We start from the raw sequence: 21,262 nt of genomic DNA, 5'->3' as shown, positions 1-21,262 counted from the left end.
GGTCCAGGTTCTGAGCTCAGCCGTCTAACCACTGCGCCACCGTTCCCCCGTTGGTTGCTCAAGACTCCCCAAGTGACACACGCGCACACACACACGTACACACACACACGCACACACACACACGCACACACACAGGTACACACACACACGTACACACACGTACACACACACGCAGAAGGCCTCCATAGCCATGTTAATTATCACTCTGTGGGTCATGTGGGACGTGTTTAAACATCATCAGACGCGTGCAGTGTGTGACGACTGAATATCAAGTTTTAGAAGCGTGTGAACTTGGTGAAGGCGCGGTGGGTCGCGAGGACTCGGGTCCCGCTGGCTCGAAGCAGTTGCCACTGAGAGCCACCCTCGATGACGTGACGGCGATGACGATGATGACGATGACAATGATGGCACCGCGATGATTGTGATGTTCCTTCGATGCTGCACTTTCCGTCTTGTTCGTTTGCACGAAATCGCCACGGGTCGGATCACCACTCTCAGCAACAGCGTTACCAGCGGGGGGAGGGGGAGATGGAGGGTGGGGGGTGTACAATACGTGAAATGTAAACAAAACGTACAGTGAGCTAGTCTTATTGCTATCGCTAATATACCTGAGTGTGTGTGTACAATGTAGGCTATACGGGGACTTGTGCATATTTTATTTTTTATATCTTATTTAAGTGAATGTATTCGCGTTGTATTACGGTGTGCATGTTGTGTTGTCGTCTCCCCTGAAAGTCATCGCCACTAGCACCACCACCGCTCGCGACGGGAATCCACGCGGCCAGATCCACGGCCACGCGAATCGGGGGGCACTCTTCCAAAATCATCCCCCCCTGCACCCCCCCGTCCATTGCCGGTGATAGAACGGGTACAAGCGCACTTCCACCGTGGAGATGGAACGCTGAAACCGGTTCCTGTGCAGGCTGAACTGAGACGGATCGCGAGAGCGTGGGGAGGGCGACCTTCATCCAACAGTTGATTGACAACGGCTGCTGCTGATTACGATGTTCGCTGGTGATGTTGAAGAGGAGAAATCGTCAAGTTTTCGTGAAACATCGCACGGACAAGGCCCCGCCCGCCGCGCCACGCGAGGCCCAGCGCGGCGCGCACAGAGAGCGCGTGGTGGCACCGTGCGGCACACGGCTTGTGTGGGTACAGGTGTGTGTGTGTATATATATGTGATGTGGTACACAGGTGTGTGTGTGATGTGGTACACGAGCAGGTGCGAAACCTCATAGCTACAAGCCACGGACACAACACCGGTGAGACATGGCGACTTACTCGTTGCCGTTCGTTCTCCCGACGCGGCAGCCGCAGCCGTGGGTAGATCTCCACTCCCCCCGTCTCTGCACCCAGCAGCATGCATGGGTCACCACCATCGGTCGGTAGGTCGCGAGCGGTGGAGTAAAGTGTGGGTACTTCCACATCTTCGAAGACGTTTGGCCAGCGCGCCGGAGCCGGCCGGTATCGCCGTTCCTCTGTGGGGCCCTTCCACCAACAGTGACGCGAGCGAGCAACTGCAGCGCTGCGCCTTCACCTTATTCTAATAAAACATGTTTCTCCTTCGTCTCAAGCGCTGTGTCCTGCATGCGTTTGTCCTATTTATGTACCATGAAGAAGGGCCATTGTCCGAATCGTCGCCTATTACTTTTTTTTTTTTATTATTTAGAGGCTACACACATTGCTTGTGTACCACTGCCAACGCCGTTGTAGCAGCAGCACCAGATGCATTGTTTCGCACAGATACATTGTAGAACATGTTCATTGTAAATTAGATGTGTATATAAGTTTAGCTGGTCCAATACATTTCCCCCAAAAAAACTTGTATCACAATGAACAAAAGGCAAAATGTATAAACAGGTTTCGCTCGCTCTATGCGGTAGCAGGAGATGCGGTTGTAGTAGGTACGGTAGAAATAGTAGTACAGTAGTTGGGGTAGTGGTAGTACACACAGCACATACACAGTACATACACAGTACATACACAGTACATACACAGGACATACACAGTACATACGCAGTACATACACAGGACATACACAGGACATACACAGGACATACAGCACATACACAGGACATACACAGTACATACACAGTACATACACAGGACATACACAGTACATACACAGGACATACACAGTACATACACAGTACATACACAGTACATACACAGGACATACACAGTACATACACAGTACATACACAGGACATACACAGTACATACACAGTACATACACAGGACATACACAGGACATACACAGGACATACACAGTACATACAGCACATACACAGGACATACACAGTACATACGCAGTACATACACAGTACATACACAGTACATACGCAGTACATACACAGGACATACACAGGACATACACAGGACATACACAGTACATACACAGGACATACACAGTACATACACAGGACAAACACAGTACATACAGCACATACACAGGACATACACAGTACATACGCAGTACATACACAGTACATACACAGTACATACGCAGTACATACACAGGACATACACAGGACATACACAGTACATACACAGGACATACACAGTACATACACAGGACATACACAGTACATACAGCACATACACAGGACATACACAGTACATACGCAGTACATACACAGTACATACACAGTACATACACAGTACATACACAGGACATACACAGGACATACACAGTACATACACAGTACATACACAGGACATACACAGTACATACACAGGACAAACACAGTACATACGCAGTACATACACAGTACATACACAGTACATACACAGGACATACACAGTACATACACAGTACATACACAGGACATACACAGTACATACGCAGTACATACACAGTACATACACAGTACATACACAGGACATACACAGTACATACACAGTACATACACAGTACATACACAGTACATACACAGGACATACACAGTACATACACAGGACATACACAGTACATACACAGGACATACACAGTACATACACAGTACATACACAGGACATACACAGTACATACACAGGACATACACAGTACATACACAGGACATACACAGTACATACACAGGACATACACAGTACATACACAGGACATACACAGTACATACACAGTACATACACAGTACATACACAGGACATACACAGTACATACACAGGACATACACAGTACATACACAGTACATACACAGTACATACACAGTACATACACAGGACATACACAGTACATACACAGGACATACACAGTACATACACAGTACATACACAGGACATACACAGTACATACACAGTACATACACAGGACATACACAGTACATACACAGCACATACACAGTACATACACAGTACATACACAGCACATACACAGTACATACACAGGACATACACAGCACATACACAGTACATACACAGGACATACACAGTACATACACAGTACATACACAGTACATACACAGCACATACACAGTACATACACAGTACACACAGTACATACACAGTACATACACAGTACATACACAGTACATACACAGCACATACACAGTACATACACAGTACACACAGTACATACACAGTACATACACAGGACATACACAGTACATACACAGTACATACACAGGACATACACAGTACATACACAGTACATACACAGTACATACACAGGACATACACAGTACATACACAGTACATACACAGTACATACACAGGACATACACAGCACATACACAGTACATACACAGGACATACACAGCACATACACAGTACATACACAGTACACACAGGACATACACAGTACATACACAGTACATACACAGGACATACACAGTACATACACAGTACATACACAGTACATACACAGTACATACACAGTACATACACAGGACATACACAGTACACACAACGTTGTCCCACGTCCGGCCACACAGCACGGAGAGGGGAAAGGGGCTGGAACTGACGAGGCGAAGGGGATGCAGCTTTGAGAGCGGTGGTTCTAAACAGCACTGGGGGGGGGCGCCCCCCCAATCGAGACCACTGCCCCCCTCACCCCTCAATACACACAGAGGTCACGTGCCCACGCCTCTCGTCAACGTGATGAAGGCACCACCACTCACATGTACCGTTTGACCTCAATGGGGTGACAAGTGGAGTCGTTGCACGCTGCTCGTGCCCGGTGTGTGCGAAACATCCCACGTGACGCGCAGGCTGCCGTGTCAAATGGATGTCTTTGTGTGCCAGTCCCACGTGGCCTGTACGTTACATCAATGTTAGTCAATCGACGTGTAGTATAATACCTCAGGAGGTTCCCGCACTGGGGAAGGTTGAACAATTTCGTTAATTCGTGTTTGTGTTCCCGTGGGAGGATATCGGCGAATCCGGAGTATAGGAGGGGGTGACACTGATAACTCCGCACGGATAGATTTAAGTATCCACCACCTCGCCCTCCGCCTCTCGGGCCCCACTTCTGCAATTGTCAGCCTACACTTGTTCAGCAATGTTTGACAACACCAGCGACAGTACGGTCCGTGTGTGTGTGTCAGTGACAGTACAAACCGTGTGTGTGTGTGTGTCAGTGACAGTACGGTCCATGTGTGTGTGTCAGTTACAGTACGGTCCGTGTGTGTCAGTACGGTCCGTGTGTGTGTGTCAGTGACAGTACAAACCGTGTGTGTGTGTGTCAGTTACAGTACGGTCCATGTGTGTGTGTCAGTTACAGTACGGTCCGTGTGTGTCAGTACGGTCCGTGTGTGTGTGTCAGTGACAGAACGGTCCATGTGTGTGTCTGTCAGTGAGTCGAGCGTCCTGGGGCACGGCTGTGACCCAGAGCTTTGGATGGAGGGTTGGTGGATCACGTGATATCCCCTATCCAGGTACCCTAAACCCTACCCAGGCACCAGGCTCAGACCTGCTCAGCTTCCAAGACCCAAGGAGGTCAGGCGAACTCAGGTGGGGTTTTGTGCCGCAGGTCTGTGGGTGTGAGTGGGTGCGCGTGTGGGTGCGCGTGTGTGGTGTGTGGGTGCGGGTGTGTGGGTGTGTGTGGGTGCGCGTGTGTGTGCGCGTGTGGGTGCGCGTGTGTGGTGTGTGTGAGTGGGTGCGTGTCTGTTGATGCGTGTGAGTGGGTGCGTGTGTGTTGGTGCGTGTCTGTTGATGCGTGTGTGAGTGCGCGTGTGTGGGTCCGCGCGTGTTCCTACAGCGGCAGTGTAGTGGCTAGCGCACTGCGCTACGAAGCTGGTGACCACTCGTGGCCAACATCAGTGACAAATGTCTAAATCGGTAATGGGATTCCCCTAGATCGACTCACTCCTAAACGAGTACCCGGCGCGATGTGTCAACACCAGCACTAGGCAGGGAAAGGCGACCGGGCGTGGTTGTTGCCGTGCCATCCTCTCTCGCGTCCTCCATCCCTTGTACGTGCGTGTGTTGAACTTCTTTCGCACCGTACGTAGCCAACCGTACGAAAAGGCGCCCGCAAAGGAAACTTGCCCCACCAGCTTGCGTAGGCTATACGGGGGATCTCTGTCTTTGTTCGCGCTGATTCTCCGCAGGCGGAAGCGGCGAGTGTGGGCGCCCGAGAGGATAATGAGGAGGACGCGATTGGAATTTAGCGCGGAGTCGTCAAAGTCGCTCTAGGTCAGAGCGCCACCTCTCCCGGCCCACCGGGCGAGGAAGGGAGGGGGGTGGGATCCAGGGGGAGGTGGAGGGGGGTGTTGGATGCTTGGAGCCGGCAATCTGGCGAGACAAAGGGGGCTCCTCGAGCCAGTTGATCTGCGAGCACGTGGACAAACAGGGCGAATTCTCCACTCGCCCGTCGCTCTCATCAACGCCCGCGCACTCTTTCTGTAAGTCTGCGCGACTATATATACAGTATATACATTTAGACACACAGTATTTACAGTATATACATTTAGACACACTGTATATATATACAGTATATACCGTTATAGTGCGCGCATACTCATAACATACCGACACGTCGCTGCACCAAAGGCAATTATCAAATAAAAAGCTTCAGAAACCAAACAAAAGCGACTGGGCAACATGCCGGCGCGGTAGTTGAAGCAGTTGTGCAGGCGCTAGGACGCGCTTTGGTTCCTAGATGGACAACGACAAACCCGTCCAGCTCGTACCGCATGTTGCTGCTACTCCAGAGGGCAGAGACCCGCCATAGGAATGTGGAATTTCCACCAATGTCTACAGGGCTGTAAGACGGGAGATGGGCACCATTTGAGCCTAGAAAGCGCTCAGACTGGCGCGCGTTGTTTGGCTTCCGAGAGAGCGCGGAGAGCATTCCTCGCGGGGGGGTGGTGGAGGAGGAGGAGGAGGCTTTGCTTTTGGCGCAATTAGGGCAAAGTTAAACTTCCATCAGCGCGGCACCCCTGTGTGTGTGCGTGTGCGTGTGTGTGCCTCCGTGTGTGTGTGCCCCCGTGTGTGCGTGTGCCCCCGCGTGTGTGCGTGTGTGTGCCCCCGTGTGTGTGTGCCCCCGTGTGTGTGTGTGCGTGTGTGTGCCCCCGTGTCTGTGTGTGCGTGTGTGTGCCCCCGTGTGTGCCCTCCCGTGTGTGCCCATCGCGCGCCGCAGCGCCGCCTCTGCGCTCGCGTGTGCCCGAGAGGGGCCGCGGGTTGATGTGTCTCCAGGCGCGTTGCGCACAGATTCGTGAGCGGTTGTAACTTTACAGGCGCCCTCCCCTCTCCTCGGTGGCTGTTTGTTTGGTGCCATTTTCTGTGATTGCCCCCCCATACCCCCAGCACCCCCACCCCTGGTAGAGGTGCAGCCCTGCAATTTCTTACCGCTGCTGACGAAGAGCCTCCGCTCAAGACGTCTTGGAAGAGGAGGGAGCACCCACACTTTACCCCACCACACGCGACCCGCCGACCCACTCACGGTGGTGGACTCAAGTATCTACTCGCCCTAAAAGGAATACAAGATAGAATAGGCGTCGTTTCGGGCGAATGACCATTCTTCACAGCGCATGAATCAAACAGCGCTCTATGGAGAAGGGTGATTGCCCGACACGTCGCCTATTGTTTTCATTTTAAGGCCACGGTGTTGTTGACGAACGCGTCGAGTCGGTGTCGCTGGCTCTGCTTGTGCACCGCTGCCAACGCAGCAGCAGCGGCAGCGCCGGGCGATTTGAACGCCGGAGAGGAATCTGGGGATGAAGTTTTGCATCCCCCGCATGTGGCGATACTCGATGAACTGTACTCACAACACGGTGATTCGATTCTTACGCTCACAGTAGATGCATTCACATCGTCTGTAAAATCATCGATCATTTGTCGCTAGTTGATGTTACATGTACAGTAGTTGGCTGCCGTTATTCGTACAGCCACTACAGCCACGGCATTCACAATGATGAAGACAATCCCATTAAGGATAGATTTGTTGAAGTGAAGCTGTGACTCCGGATCGCTAAGAAGAGACGGTATCTCCTGAGCTCTCTGCCGCGTGTGTGTATAAGTGTGTGTGTAAGTGTGTGTAAGTGTGTGTGTGTAAGTGTGTGTGTGTAAGTGTGTGTGTAAGTGTGTGTGTAAGTGTGTGTAAGTGTGTGTGTGTAAGTGTGTGTGTAAGTGTGTGTGTAAGTGTGTGTAAGTGTGTGTAAGTGTAAGTGTGTGTGTGTAAGTGTGTGTGAGTGTGTGTGTAAGTGTGTGTGTAAGTGTGTGTAAGTGTGTAAGTGTGTGTAAGTGTGTGTGTAAGTGTGTGATCTACAGTTGCCACCTGTCTTTGTTTCCCAAGGATCGTCGCCGTGCTGAGTGGGGCAGCTGCTGCCCTGGTGCGTCTATCGCTCTTCCCGAGACATTCACAGTCCCAGTGGTATTTGTCACACGCGAAGTAACAATACAAATAATACCGCCCGTACACATCCACTCAAGAACAACGCACTCGCGGTCAGTGCTCCCCTCTGCTGGTATCGCGGGCGATTATTGTCCCCCCATGAGATGTTCCGGTTTGTTTGGTACCTCGAAAGGTAGCACCCCCCCCCCCAGACACCGCAGATGTGAGGCCTCGGAACAACTGCGCCCCTACCCCGCAGCCACCTTTACCCTGCCCCCTCTGCGCCCCCATCCCTCCCTCCCTCCCTCCCGGGGGACTCTCTCCGTGTGCTTGCCGGGCCCGTGGCACCACTAATGGCGGTGAATGTTTGGTGGCAATCTGGGATCGCGCAGCAGCCGCGCTCCTTCGTTGCTCGCGGGGCGCAGGAGGAGGAAGCACAGACGAGGAGCGGGAGGGCAGCAGGAGCAGCCACGCAGCGACGAGCCGGCGCCAACCGCCCAAGCTCTGTGGTCCTCTATATATGAAGGTGTCATCGGCCAATGAGTGGGGGGGGGGGGGGGAGCCGGAGCACGGAGGGGGGGGGGACCCACCGCCTCCGAGGGGGAGGAGTCGCCGGGGCGAGCCCAGCCGCGTGCTCACTCGCGCCACGTGATGCGAGTGGGTGGTGGGGGTGGTGAGAGTGGTGGGGGTGGTGGGGGTGGTGAGGGTGGTGAGGGTGGTGAGAGTGGTGGGGGTGTTGGGGGTGACAAGAGTGGTGAGGGTGGTGGGGGTGGTCGGGGTGGTGATGGGGGTGGTGGGGGTGGTGAGGGTGGTGGGGTTGGTGGGGGTGGTGGGGGTGGTGAGGGTGGCAAGAGTGGTGAGGGTGGTGAGGGTGGTGGGGTGGTCGGGGTGGTGAGGGTGGTGGGGGTGGATGGGGTGGTTTGCTGGAGTAAATCAATTCGGAGACGCCCTCGATGGGACGACTCCCGCGGAGATGGAGCGGTGGGATCAGATTACGGGCAGGAGCGAGGTGGATTGCCGCGCAGCGCAGCACCGTGTGGGATGTTGACGGCGTCGGGAAGCCATCATCCATCGGTGGATAGATCATGGCTCATGATTTGAATGGTGCGGGGAGGCTTTAATCCATCAAGCAGTGTTTAAAACGACGCATGTGTTCTGTATGTCCCTAATACATATACCCAGAGCCGGCCCAGCCACTAAGCGACCCTTGCAATTGCAAAGGGTCCCGTGGCCAGCAGAGGGCCCCCTAGAGTCACTGCTAGCTAGTGGGTGAAACAAATCATACATCAAAGGGGCCTCCAACCAAATTTTGCTTAGGGCCCCCAAAGGTCTAGGTCCGGTTCTGTATATACCGCGATATGATCACGTTACGAGTCATCATACTCCATCTCCAAGGGCAGAGGGAAGATTGTGCGTGCGAGTGTGCAGGGGGAGAGGCGGTGATGGTGTTGGCGGTGATGGTGTGTGATGGTGTTGGCTCTGATGGTGTTGGCGGTGATGGTGTTGGCGGTGATGGTGTTGGCGGTGATGGTGTGAGTGATGGTGTTGGCGCACGACGTCACCCCCCTCGCCCACCTGGGCCCGATATCCAACAACAACAACCGACATTCGCCACTAAGTGGCGGTGACGTCACCACGACGCTTGTGCCAGGCCATGTGCACCTTGAGGCCACGTGAAGTGTCGAACACCTGCTGGCAGGAGGTCACGGGGCCACGGGTCGACTGACTGAGATGACCGAGATGACTGGCTGATGCACCACCTGTGCCCCCTACTGTGCCAACTTGCTGTGCTTTAGCCACCTGGCGTTCCCTCCGGTCTTGTTGGAGGGCGACTGCCTCCAACTGCCCAGTAGCGTCCTTCACGAGCCTCCTCCACAGAGGCCGATCTTGACACCGCTGGTACCGGTCATCGTCCCGATACCCCCCCTCACGCGCACGCGGGGCAGCCCCTCCCCTCGCAGCCCCCCCCCCCACGCAGCCTCTCCCCCCCACGCAGCCCCTCCCCACGCAGCCCCCCTCCCCACGCAGCCCCTCCCCACGCAGCCCCCCCCTCCCCACGCAGCCCCTCCCCTCCCCACGCAGCCCCCCTCCCCACGCAGCCCCTCCCCTCCCCACGCAGCCCCCCCTCCCCACGCAGCCCCTCCCCTCCCCACGCAGCCCTCCCCTCCCCACGCAGCCCCTCCCCCCCACGCAGCCCCTCCCCCCCACGCAGCCCCTCCCCCCCACGCAGCCCCCCCTCCCCGTGCAGCCCCCCTCCCCACGCCGCGCGACTCCTGAAACCACCCGCGTCGGATGCAATCAATTACAGCAGTTTACCCAGAGCCATCTGCGTGTGTGTGTGCGTGAGGGCGTGTGTGTGAGGGCGTGTGTGTGTGTGAGGGCTTGTGTGTGTGAGGGCGTGTGTGTGTGAGCGTGCGTGAGTGTGTGTGAGCGTGTGTGTGTGTGAGGGCGTGTGTGTGTGAGGGCGTGTGTGTGTGTGAGCGTGTGCGTGTAGGCTACACACAGCCTGTGTTACACACACAGCCTGTGCTACACACAGAGGCTGTGTGTGTAACACAGGCTGTGTTACACACAGAGGCTGTGTGTAGTCTACACGGGGTATTCTTGTCGGTGTGTGCGCGTGTGGCGACATACGAACCCGGCGGCCGCGGCTCCTGAACCTGACTACAGCATCGCCTCGGTCGACTCAGCCAGACAAGCGAGTGCGTGTTGTGTGAACGCTCGCAACGGGGAGACAAAGACGGACGGGCGTGATGTATTGTCCCGCTGCGCTTTGTTGAGCGCAGCGCCGACGCCCGCGCCGCGAGTCCATCGCCCCCTCGTGGCCGCGAGCTCCACGATCGCCAACTCACGAGACGGCAAACGATTATAATGATCGATTAGAATAATCGAGACAACCAATCGATGACCATCGCCATGACGACGCGCGTCATGGCGATGGTCTCGCGACTCTGCATGCCACGGGTTGCTGTTGGCGGCTTGCCGCTTTTGGGGCCCCCCGCTGTGCGCTCGGCAAGCTGTGCGCTCGGCAAGCTGTGCGCTCGGCAAGCTGTGCGCTCGGCAAGCTGTGCGCTCGGCAAGCTGTGCGCTCGGCAAGCTGTGCGCTCGGCAAGCTGTGCGCTCGGCAAGCTGTGCGCTCGGCAAGCTGTGCGCTCGGCAAGCTGTGCGCTCGGCAAGCTGTGCGCTCGGCAAGCTGTGCGCTCGGCAAGCTGTGCGCTCGGCAAGCTGTGCGCTCGGCAAGCTGTGCGCTCGGCAAGCTGTGCGCTCGGCAAGCTGTGCGCTCGGCAAGCTGTGCGCTCGGCAAGCTGTGCGCTCGGCAAGCTGTGCGCTCGGCAAGCTGTGCGCTCGGCAAGCTGTGCGCTCGGCAAGCTGTGCGCTCGGCAAGCTGTGCGCTCGGCAAGCTGTGCGCTCGGCAAGCTGTGCGCTCGGCAAGCTGTGCGCTCGGCAAGCTGTGCGCTCGGCAAGCTGTGCGCTCGGCAAGCTGTGCGCTCGGCAAGCTGTGCGCTCGGCAAGCTGTGCGCTCGGCAAGCTGTGCGCTCGGCAAGCTGTGCGCTCGGCAAGCTGTGCGCTCGGCAAGCTGTGCGCTCGGCAAGCTGTGCGCTCGGCAAGCTGTGCGCTCGGCAAGCTGTGCGCTCGGCAAGCGCGATGTAATACACAGGGTCACTGCCGGAACGTCAGGCACGGGTTTGCTACTGGACATCTGTGAAAAATAATATCTGTGTCGCTCATCGCAGTCGTCCAGTGTAAATGTTGTGATTCTGAAGACGCCAAGCTGTCGTAGGCCGCCCTCTCGCGGCCGTCTCGGAGACGTCGCAGCGCGGAAGGCGATGCGAGCAGAGAGCCACCCGGGGCAGCGAGGGGACCCACCCCCCCCGGGGACCCCCCCCCCTCCCCCCCGGCTGTGTGAGGCTCGCCGTGGCTGAGACGCTGCCAGGAGGCCTCTCCACGTGATGCGTCTGTGGCTTCACATTTCCCAGTAATTTTCCGATTGTCCTGCTGCTGCTCCCCACGCTATGCCGGTGTTGGGGGGTTGTCTGACCATACTTCACCACGACAGTGAGTGTGGCTTAAGGGGGGGGGGGGATGGGGGGCCGCCAGGACCACGTGTTGCCATCACTCGCCCCTGACGCCAGCAGCCGTGGCTGGGAGTCGTCCCCGCTGGTCGCTTTGAGAGTTGAGCCTCGGGACAGCAGCAGAGGGCGCAATGCGCGCAGGGAACAACTCCACGACGGCTCCCAGACGCGCGCGGCCCACAGCTCGCGGGCCACAGCAGGGCGGGGGGGGCTGTCACCTCAGGCAGCACGGGCAGCGGGGGCAGCGGGGGCAGCACAACCTGAGCGGTGCTTGTCTTGGTATTTCCGCAGTGAGAGTGACTCTCCTGGCGACTCAGTTCAAGCGCTTATCTCGGAACTGGCGGTTGTTGGTTACGAAGAGAAATGAGAACCTCGAACGCGTTGCCACCTCAAGGATGAGCGTCTTGCCTGCTCACCTAGTCCGCGGCTGTTCACGGTGTGAGCAGTGTTCATGACTCGCAGTAACATCCACGTGTTCAGCAGCAGCAGCAGCACCTGAGGCGTGGCGTGCGGTTTGTGTGTCGATGTGCCAGTGGTTAGCGCTACGCTGCCCGACGATTCCCGCTCACGGCCAACATCAGTGGCGATTATCTATAGCAGTTATCGGGGTTCCGCAAGGTCGACTCAGCCTTCCATGAGTACCTGGTGTGGTGTATAGAAAACATCAGCACTGGGGATACAAAGGCGGCTGGGCGTGGTGTTGCCCCCCCTTTTGTGCCCCAACAGTCCATTAACGTCTATACAAGAATCGTTGCCTTTTTACGTGCCATTTAGAGCAATGTTAGATGATATGGTTTTTAAAATAGATATTTGAGCAATTCCGTTCACGCGCTTTTGGCGCGTGGGAGTCGCAGCGAAACTCCACGCATAGGAAGGGATTATACACAGAGCGCCACACAGATAGATTCAAGATTCCGTTGCTGTACTGCCATCTCCTGGTCAACTCGCTGCCCCACGCCTACAACACCAACACAACCGCCACAACCACCTCGACAACAACCGCCACTACCATCGCCTCCATCATCACATCACCGCAACAGCAACGACCACCAATTAACAACAACAACCACAACCACCATCACCACCACATCATCCACCACCTTCACAACCACCCCAATCGCATCACAATGTCCATCACAACAGCAGCCATCACTGCAACTAAAACCACGGCCACTTCCTCCTCCACTCGCAACATCACCACAACCACAACAACACAACAACACAACAACCACATACCCCACTAACAACATCTCCACAACAACCACAACAACACAACAACCACAACAACCACATATCCCAATAACAATCTCTCCACAACAACCACAACAACACATCCACCACATACCCCACTAACAATATCACCATAACCACAACAATCACAACAACACAACCACCAAATACCCCACTATCAACATCACCACCACAACCACAACAACCACAACCATCACATACCCCACTAACAACACCTCCACAACAACCACAACAACAACAACACAACAACCACAACAACCACACACCCCACTATCAACATCTACACAACAACCAAAACCACAACAACCACATACCCAACTATCAACATCTCCACAACAACCAAAACCACAACAACCACAACAACACAACAACCACATACCCCACTATCAACATCTCCACAACCACAACAACCACATACCCTACTACCAACATCTCCACAACAACCCAACAATCACTCCCACCCCACCACCAACATCTCCACGACAACGAAACAAAAACAACATTAACATCACAACCACAACAACCACCACACCGACCTCCTCTCCCACTATCAACATCACCATCACAACCAAACAACCACCACCACCACTGCCACCACCACCACAACCACCACCACAACCACCACCACAACCACCACCACTACCACAACCACCACAACCACCACCACAACCACCACCATAACCACCACCACCACCACAACCACCACCACCACAACCACCACTGCCACCACCACTGCCACCACCACCACTGCCACCACCACAACCACCACCACCACCACCGCCACCACCACAACCACCACCACAACCACCACCACAACCACCACCACCACCACTGCCACCACCACTGCAGTCTGCCGCAGAGCGCACGAACCGCGTGCCCCGTGTCGCCCCGCCCGGCTCTGGCCCCGTGCGCGGCTCGATTCGTGTGTCACGCACGGCCCCGACAAATGATGGAGACGCTGGAAAAGTCAACTTCGCCTCTTGTTTAGATTCCAGGCGAGGATGCACACCCATTAGCGGGGGGGGGGGGGGGCTATTCGATTTGACAGCAAATGACGTGGCCTCTCTATGTACCCCTCTCTCTCCCTCCCTCCCTCTCTCCCCTACCCCATCCCTCTCTCTCATTCTCTTCTGTCACCCCCTCTCTCTCCCCCCTCTCTCGCTCTCCGCAGCAGCAGCAGCACTTTGTGAGCGCGTGACATTTAGCGACATTTGCCGGCAGACACTGCGTCCTTTCAGGGCCGCGCGGCTGACCGCTCGCGGGGCGCGCGTGGGCGAGGCGCGCGCAGGAGGCGCTGCTCTGGGGAGGCCGCAAATGCTGCCCGCGTTTGTTTTGCGTTGAGCCTCGCTCGAGGATCTCTCGCGCGTGAGACGGAACATGGGGGGGGTGGATGGGGTGGGGGACCCCGTGGGGATGAGATCCCATCCACAGATAAGGCTTCAACGATTGACGATCCACACACGCATGTATGTACGCATGCATAGCTCCACCCCGCTCCCCCCCCCTCCTGCGGTCCTGTGTGCCCCCTACCCCCCTATTCACAGTGGCGAGATGTTAACTACCTCGCCGAGTATACAGGAGGTTAATCCCGACCCTGGCACCTGTATATTTGGAGTTTGCTAGTTCTTCCCATGGTCGCGTGGATTTTGCTCCGGGTCCTCGGGTTTGTTTCCCACATTTAGAATCACGCGCTTCGAGTATCTGGCTGCTATAAATGTCCACGCGGCGATAAGCGACTTCGTTGAGCTTAAATTTGCGGCCAAGTCACTTCTGAAAAAGTGCTGTATAGTTATGTGTGCCTTACCTGGTGACATAGACAGTAATTCATAGTTTAGACTCTACCGCCCCACCACCTCTGGCGACGTGGTGGGGTCTCGAAAGCCACGATTTTGATGCTTAACCTTCCTACCGTAGCCTCGTCTATTTGTATCTCACCAGTTACGGCCCACTGAGCTATATAGATACTTTTTTCAGACGCTACCTGGTCACAAATCTGAACGAAGTGGTTCACATCACGTGGGAATGTGTTGCAGCCAAAGACTCTGAGATGTGGACGTCGGCTCTCTTCGCAGGCGAGAGTCCTTCGCCGCCGCCACGCGCTCAGCCCATTCGCCGCGACGCAGATGCACCCCACGTTTGGAGCAGTGTATGCCTCTGTAGATCATCATCATCATCATCGTCGGGCATGGTCGGTCCACTGCTGGATGGAGGACTCCCCAACCCGTCGTCACAATCCGCCCAGCACCCTCAAGTCATCTCGGACGCGTTCCATCCCTCGGCTGCCTCTCCGTCGTTAGTCTCGACCATCAGCGTGACGAGTCCTGCCCAAGCCTCGCCCACATTTGAGATGGCCATGGCGATGTCAATCAACCTGCGCGTTCTCGAATCCACCTGTTCGTGTTTCTCTCTCAAAATAAATTGCCAGCGCGCGTTTTTCTGTGCTTCTTTGCGCAATTTTCAGTTGTTGTTCCTTATATCTCGTTGATGGCTGAGGTGTTCCCGATCTATATGCCCCAGCAGGCAGCACGCCCAGACTATACACCAGTCCACATGGACCCCACGCGCAGAGGACGCAAGGTGGAGCATCGCGCGTTTCTGTGAAGCGTGTAGGGTCAAAGGAAACGAGCATATCTCCTGTCTCTACATGCATACAATGGCGTTTTAGTACATCGGCCTATTGGCTTTCCAGAGCCATGGTTGATATGGAGGGCTCCTACCAATAACATCGCGTAATCCAGCAGTGTGTGTTCAACAAGCCGTGCTCTGCTGATGAGAGCCAGAAGGTCGACGCCGGTGCAAAATTGTCTTGCTCCAACAGAAGCTGCTGCTGCCGCTGCTGCCGCTGCTGCTGCACGATGTTGGCGTGGAGAGGCCACACGGCGTCTGACCGGGCCATGCGCGAGTTTATTTGCGGACACGCTGCGGCTGCAGATGGGCCGCGAGGCGCGCTGTGGCCACGTGGCCCGGAGCCGGAGCGGGCTGCTCGCAACCGGAAGGTCTCGAGTTTAGGTCCCTGATTTAGGGGTTGACTCAATAAATCATCGCTCCGAGGCTAATTTAATAAAAAATGCTACTATTCTGTGAGAAAGTAAACAGTGTTGGCTCTATGGAGAGACTCGGCCCTGTCAAAGGAACGTCGAATGTTCTGCCACTGGCTCACGGCTGTAAACGGAAAATGAGCAGCGATGCATCATTGCTCACTTGAGGCGGACATCAGTCTGATTCATCTTCTCAGTCTGATTCATCTTCTCAGTCTGATTGTTTTTCTTCGCGTTGTGGCTTTTGTGAACACCAAACACGCGGCGCTCAAACCTCACTCACCCCCCACGTCCAACTCACCCCCCACGCACCGCGCTCTCCCCCATCCTCACCCACCCCTCCGCGCGCGCTCTCTCTCTCTCTCTCTGCTCCTCCTTTGTGTTGTACAGCTGTGCACACATTCCTCTACCGGGCCGTGCAGCGAGACAACGGGCGCACAATGTGTTTGTGTGTTTAAGCGCGCAGAGAAACACCAACGCGACTCTCCTGTACACACACGCACGACGGCTCCCCACGCACGCACACGAGTGCGTGCGTGTGTGGGGAGCACGCGTGTGTGGGGAGCACACGAGTGCGTGCGTGTGTGGGGAGCACGCGTGTGTGGGGGGCCGTCGTGTAGCAGGGAAAGGCGGCCCGGGGTTCGATTCCCACTCGCGGCCAACACCAGTGACGACGATTATCTAAACTAGTTCTGGGCCTCGCCCTAGGCCGGCTCAGCCTCAAACGAGTACCCGGTGCGGTGTGTATATATCGTCACTGGGGAGACAAAGGCGGCCAGGCGTGTTGCTGGCCACATTATGTATTCGTGCGCCGTGGCGACGGGAGGAGATGTTCGCCCACAGTGTCAATGGCCGGAGCCGAGGCTGAAAAAAGATCCCAGAAGCGTAAGAAGACACTCGCCACTTGAAATCCCTTTAAATGTCCCCTTCACCACCCTGCCTCGACCAGCGTGGTGAAGTATGGTCAAACAATCCCAATGACAGCCGACGCGACGTGGGTTGCCTACATCCAGAAATGGATTGATGCGGGTCTAGTCATTACTCATCATCAACCATGCTCAATCCACTGCTATTAAAGGCCTCCGCAAAGACGCAGTAAATGATTATGATGATCATCGCGGATGAACTCCCCTTTCAAGGGGATCGCGGCGGGCGCAGTGCGATAAGAGAGATAAGAGAGAGACGGGAGAGTGAGAGTGCGGGCTGGGCTTGCGAGGGTTTGCTTCTCGTGCGGTCTCGCACTCCAGCGTGAAGTGCAATCTGCAGCATTCCGCTGTTCACTTTGCCTGCCGGCTGCGTTCCTGAAAGAGCGCCATTGCCAGAAACGTCAGCCTACTGCGTGTGTTTTCTGTTATAAGGCAGTGTTAGCATAGATGTTGAATGATTTCGGACCGTACGTAGCCCACCGTGCCAATCGAGGTGCGTGGGAAGGACTACGAACTGAACGCAACATTTTAGTTTGCCTCCTAGCCACGCTACAGGTGGCACGGAGCAAGCCCGTCAGTCAAGGCTACAGTATGCATGTACAGTACACGGCGATGCTGCTGCTGCTGCGTTAGCAGTGGTGCACAGGCACATTTGACAAAAGGAAACATCTGCAGCAGTCGACGTTCCAGGCAATAATTGTAGCAATCCCGTCCGTTTGTGCAGGAAAGCGCCGCCGAGTCACGTGACTGTCTCGAGACGTTCGTCATCGGCGATGTAGCGAGTGACGACACAAGTGCAAGCATCACGTGGTGTTTCATGCGAGGCGCAGTCATTGACAACTCAGATCCCAAAGCTGTCGGGCCTCAGCGGTGCCTGGCACAGTGAGTCCGACGCGGTCGTTATGAACCCTCGAGCCACTCTCTGGAACTCGTGTTCAGTAGAAGCGATGCGTGCTCTATTGAACTCGTGTTCAAGCTGGAACTCATGTAGAATAGAATCGATGCGTACTCTATTGAACTCGTGTTCAAGATGTAAGTCGTGTAGAATATAAGCGATGCGTACTCTATTGAACTCGTGTTCAAGCTGGAACTCGTGTAGAATAGAAGCGATGCGCGCTCCTCTCTGTGCTGCGGGGATGCTCGCGCACCCGCGGCATCGCCCGACCTGGCGGGGTGGTCGCCTCGAGGTATCGACAAACTCGCGCGACGTTTGCCCCTCGTCGGCTTCCACTGCGCCTCGAGTCCTCGTCCCCCTCTCGGGACGAGGCTACGGTAGGAAGAGCAGCAGCAGCAGCAGGAGGGGGGTGAGGAGGGAGGGAGGGAGCGGTGAGGACGCGTTGCGAGTGTCCGCGTGCCTCGGGGAGTTCACAACGACGGTGCCAGAGGCTGACGGGATGTGCCAAATACTTTAATGGGTTTTGTACGCGGGGAGACAAATACGTGGAGGAGGCGAATTGCCAGCTGGCTCCGCGTCGCCCGCCCGGAGTCGACGCCGCTGGTGCCGCTGGTGCCGCTGGTGCCGCTGGTGCCCACAAGTTCGTGATTGTGCTGGGGGTGGCTCCCGCGATCTGGTGGTGCTGTTGTTGTTGTTGTCGGCTTGTAGCGCGTGTTGTTGTTGTTGGGTTGTAGCGCGTGCAATACGACCAAAAGACAACAACAACAACACATCGCTGCGGGAACTTCTATTATGTTATAGCTGAACAAACGCACGTCGATTCATACAAAACAATCTATGATTACACGCGATTCGATGCCTGTCCACAGGTCAGCCTTACAATACAAAGTAAAGGCGCAGCCCTGCAATTGCTCGCTCGCGCCGCTGTTGGCGGAAGGGCCTTCAGAGAGCTCCAGAGAACCTCTCGATGCGATACATCGGCCACTCTCAGACGTCTCTGACGAGGGAGTACCCCCCACACTTTACCCCACCGCACTCTACTCGAGCCGCGTGCTACCCATTCGCACTGCTGGTAGGCCAGAAGCGGAGCTGCTTTAAGAAACGTGCTTATTGTTTCGACTGCCGCGCCGAGAGATCGGATCGCGCCGCCCCGCGACACTGTGGGGCAGCGCGTCCCCTCTGTCCACGCGCGGGCTCCACATCGATCGATCGTTGCCCCGAGGTCACGGCGCCAACGCGCTGACTTGTCACCTTGATCCCCGCGTTTGTAGAAGCAGCCCCCTACACGCCGGCAATCTCGAGGCAGGGGGACCCATCCCCACCCACGCGCGCCCCATGACTCAGTGCAGCCCCCCGGTCCAGACCAGAGCGATCGTTTGCAATCGCCTGCAGCTGCTTTGTCCGCGTCTGAGCGCAACTGCTCGCGCAGCACTCGGCGGGATCGGAGCCGAGTCCAGAGCTGCGGTGTCGTCTGTGCAGCAGCAGCAGCAGCAGGAGCAGCAGGAGCAGCAGGAGCAGCAGCAGCAGCAGCGCGCGCCTTGGGACTCGGAGGAAGGAAGCGATGGCGATGGGTGGGTGTTCTCCACTGCAACGAGCGCACGTGACGGACCTCTTCAACTTGAACCCCATCGCCTCCTCAGCCGAAACGCACCACACCCCCAGTCTTCGTACCCCCAGTGCTCATCATCATCATCAGAGGTGGGGGAGGGGGGTGTCCCCTAACAGCCACCCGAACGAAGCCCCCCATCGATCTCATGCCGCGGTGTCCCGCGTCAAGCAGGGACGCCGAGTTGCCGCGAGAGGGGAGCAGAGAGCGCCAACCTCTCCTCCTCCTCCACCTACTCCTCCTGAACCTCCTCCTCCTGCACCACTCACGCAGCCCCCCCCCCCCTCGCTCTCCCCCCGCCTCGCCCCCAACCCAGCCGTTCCCCAGCCCCGCCCCTCGCCTCCAGGTCACCACGCACCCGTGGCCCCGAGGCTGTTTGCTCAGCGACAACTGTGGCCGGGTCACTCGCTCCGGCGCAGCCACGGACAGAGGCACCGCTGTGTCCCTACCCCCCCTCCTCACCCCCCAGACCCCGAGCCCCTCCCCCGCCTCTTCTCGCCACCGTCTCCTCGTCACAAACTCGCAGCCAGCCCAGCCACCTCCCCCTCCTCCTCCCCGCGGTCTCCGTGGATAAGACGTCCGGCATGTCACCGCCATTCACCAGCCGTCCATCCGAGCGATTCGGGAGAATTGTCACGAATCGACAGCGATGACGATGCGTTGTGGTCGCCATTCCCCGTGACTCGACCGCTCAGTTTCGTTCGCTCTCTTTCATTCGCTATCTTTCGTTCGCTCTCTTTCATTCGCTATCTTTCGTTCGCTCTCTTTCATTCGCCCGCGCAGTGTCATGAGCCGGTGTCGTTCCCACGCCGTTCCTGCGTCTCGCCTCACGCCGCTGTCGAGCTCCGCTGCCGCTACCTCTCCCACCCCGAGCCCCCCACTCCCCTCCCCATTCTCTCTCCCACCCCGAGCCCCCCACTCCCCTCCCCATTCTCTCTCCCACCCCGAGCCCCCCACTCCCCTCCCCATTCTCTCTCCCACCCCTAGCCCCCACCCCTCCCCCATTCTCGCTCCCTCCCCTGTGCCCACTATCCCCCCACCCTTTAGCGCTGTGTGTGAATGTTAAATACCAATCATTGTATTTCTCTACAGCGCCTTCATGGAAGGATTACAAAGCGCTGCTGTACCTGGAACAATACCAGCACTGCCTACCTACCAAGCCATATTCATCAGGGCAATATCAACCATGTCGATGTGTATACGTGCTCTTCTTTGGGTCTTTCGGTAAAGCCAGATCAGTTATTTTCTTTGAACCTATCTACGTAACTTTAACGAAAGACCCAAAGCATATGAATTCCTGTAGTCACGAAAGCTTTAAGTCGTTAAGAAGGGCAATTGCGCGAAACGTCACCTACGACATATTTTCCCCTTAACGCTACAAGTGTTATGGATGAAAGTATAGAGTTGTTTTTGTTAACTGTGCTTTTGCACCACTGCCAATGCAGCAGCAGCATCACTAAATTAGAATGAATATACCCTCGACGTGTGCGTATGTAGGCATCATGTTGTCGTTCTTAGCGCACTGCGCTCCAAACTCGGCGACCCGACTTCGAGTCCTGCTCACGGTCAACATCAGTAAGAATATCTGAACCGTTCCTGGGCCTCCCCTAGGTCGACTTAGCCTTATACGAGTACCCGATGTGCTGTGCAAACGTCAGCTCTGGGTAGACAAATGCGGTCGGGCGTGGTGCTCGCCACC

The sequence above is a fragment of the Lampetra planeri genome, chromosome 2 (assembly GCF_965212315.1).
Source record: "Lampetra planeri chromosome 2, kcLamPlan1.2.h2, whole genome shotgun sequence".
Lineage (NCBI taxonomy): Eukaryota > Metazoa > Chordata > Hyperoartia > Petromyzontiformes > Petromyzontidae > Lampetra > Lampetra planeri.
This window is presented reverse-complemented; position numbering follows the sequence as displayed.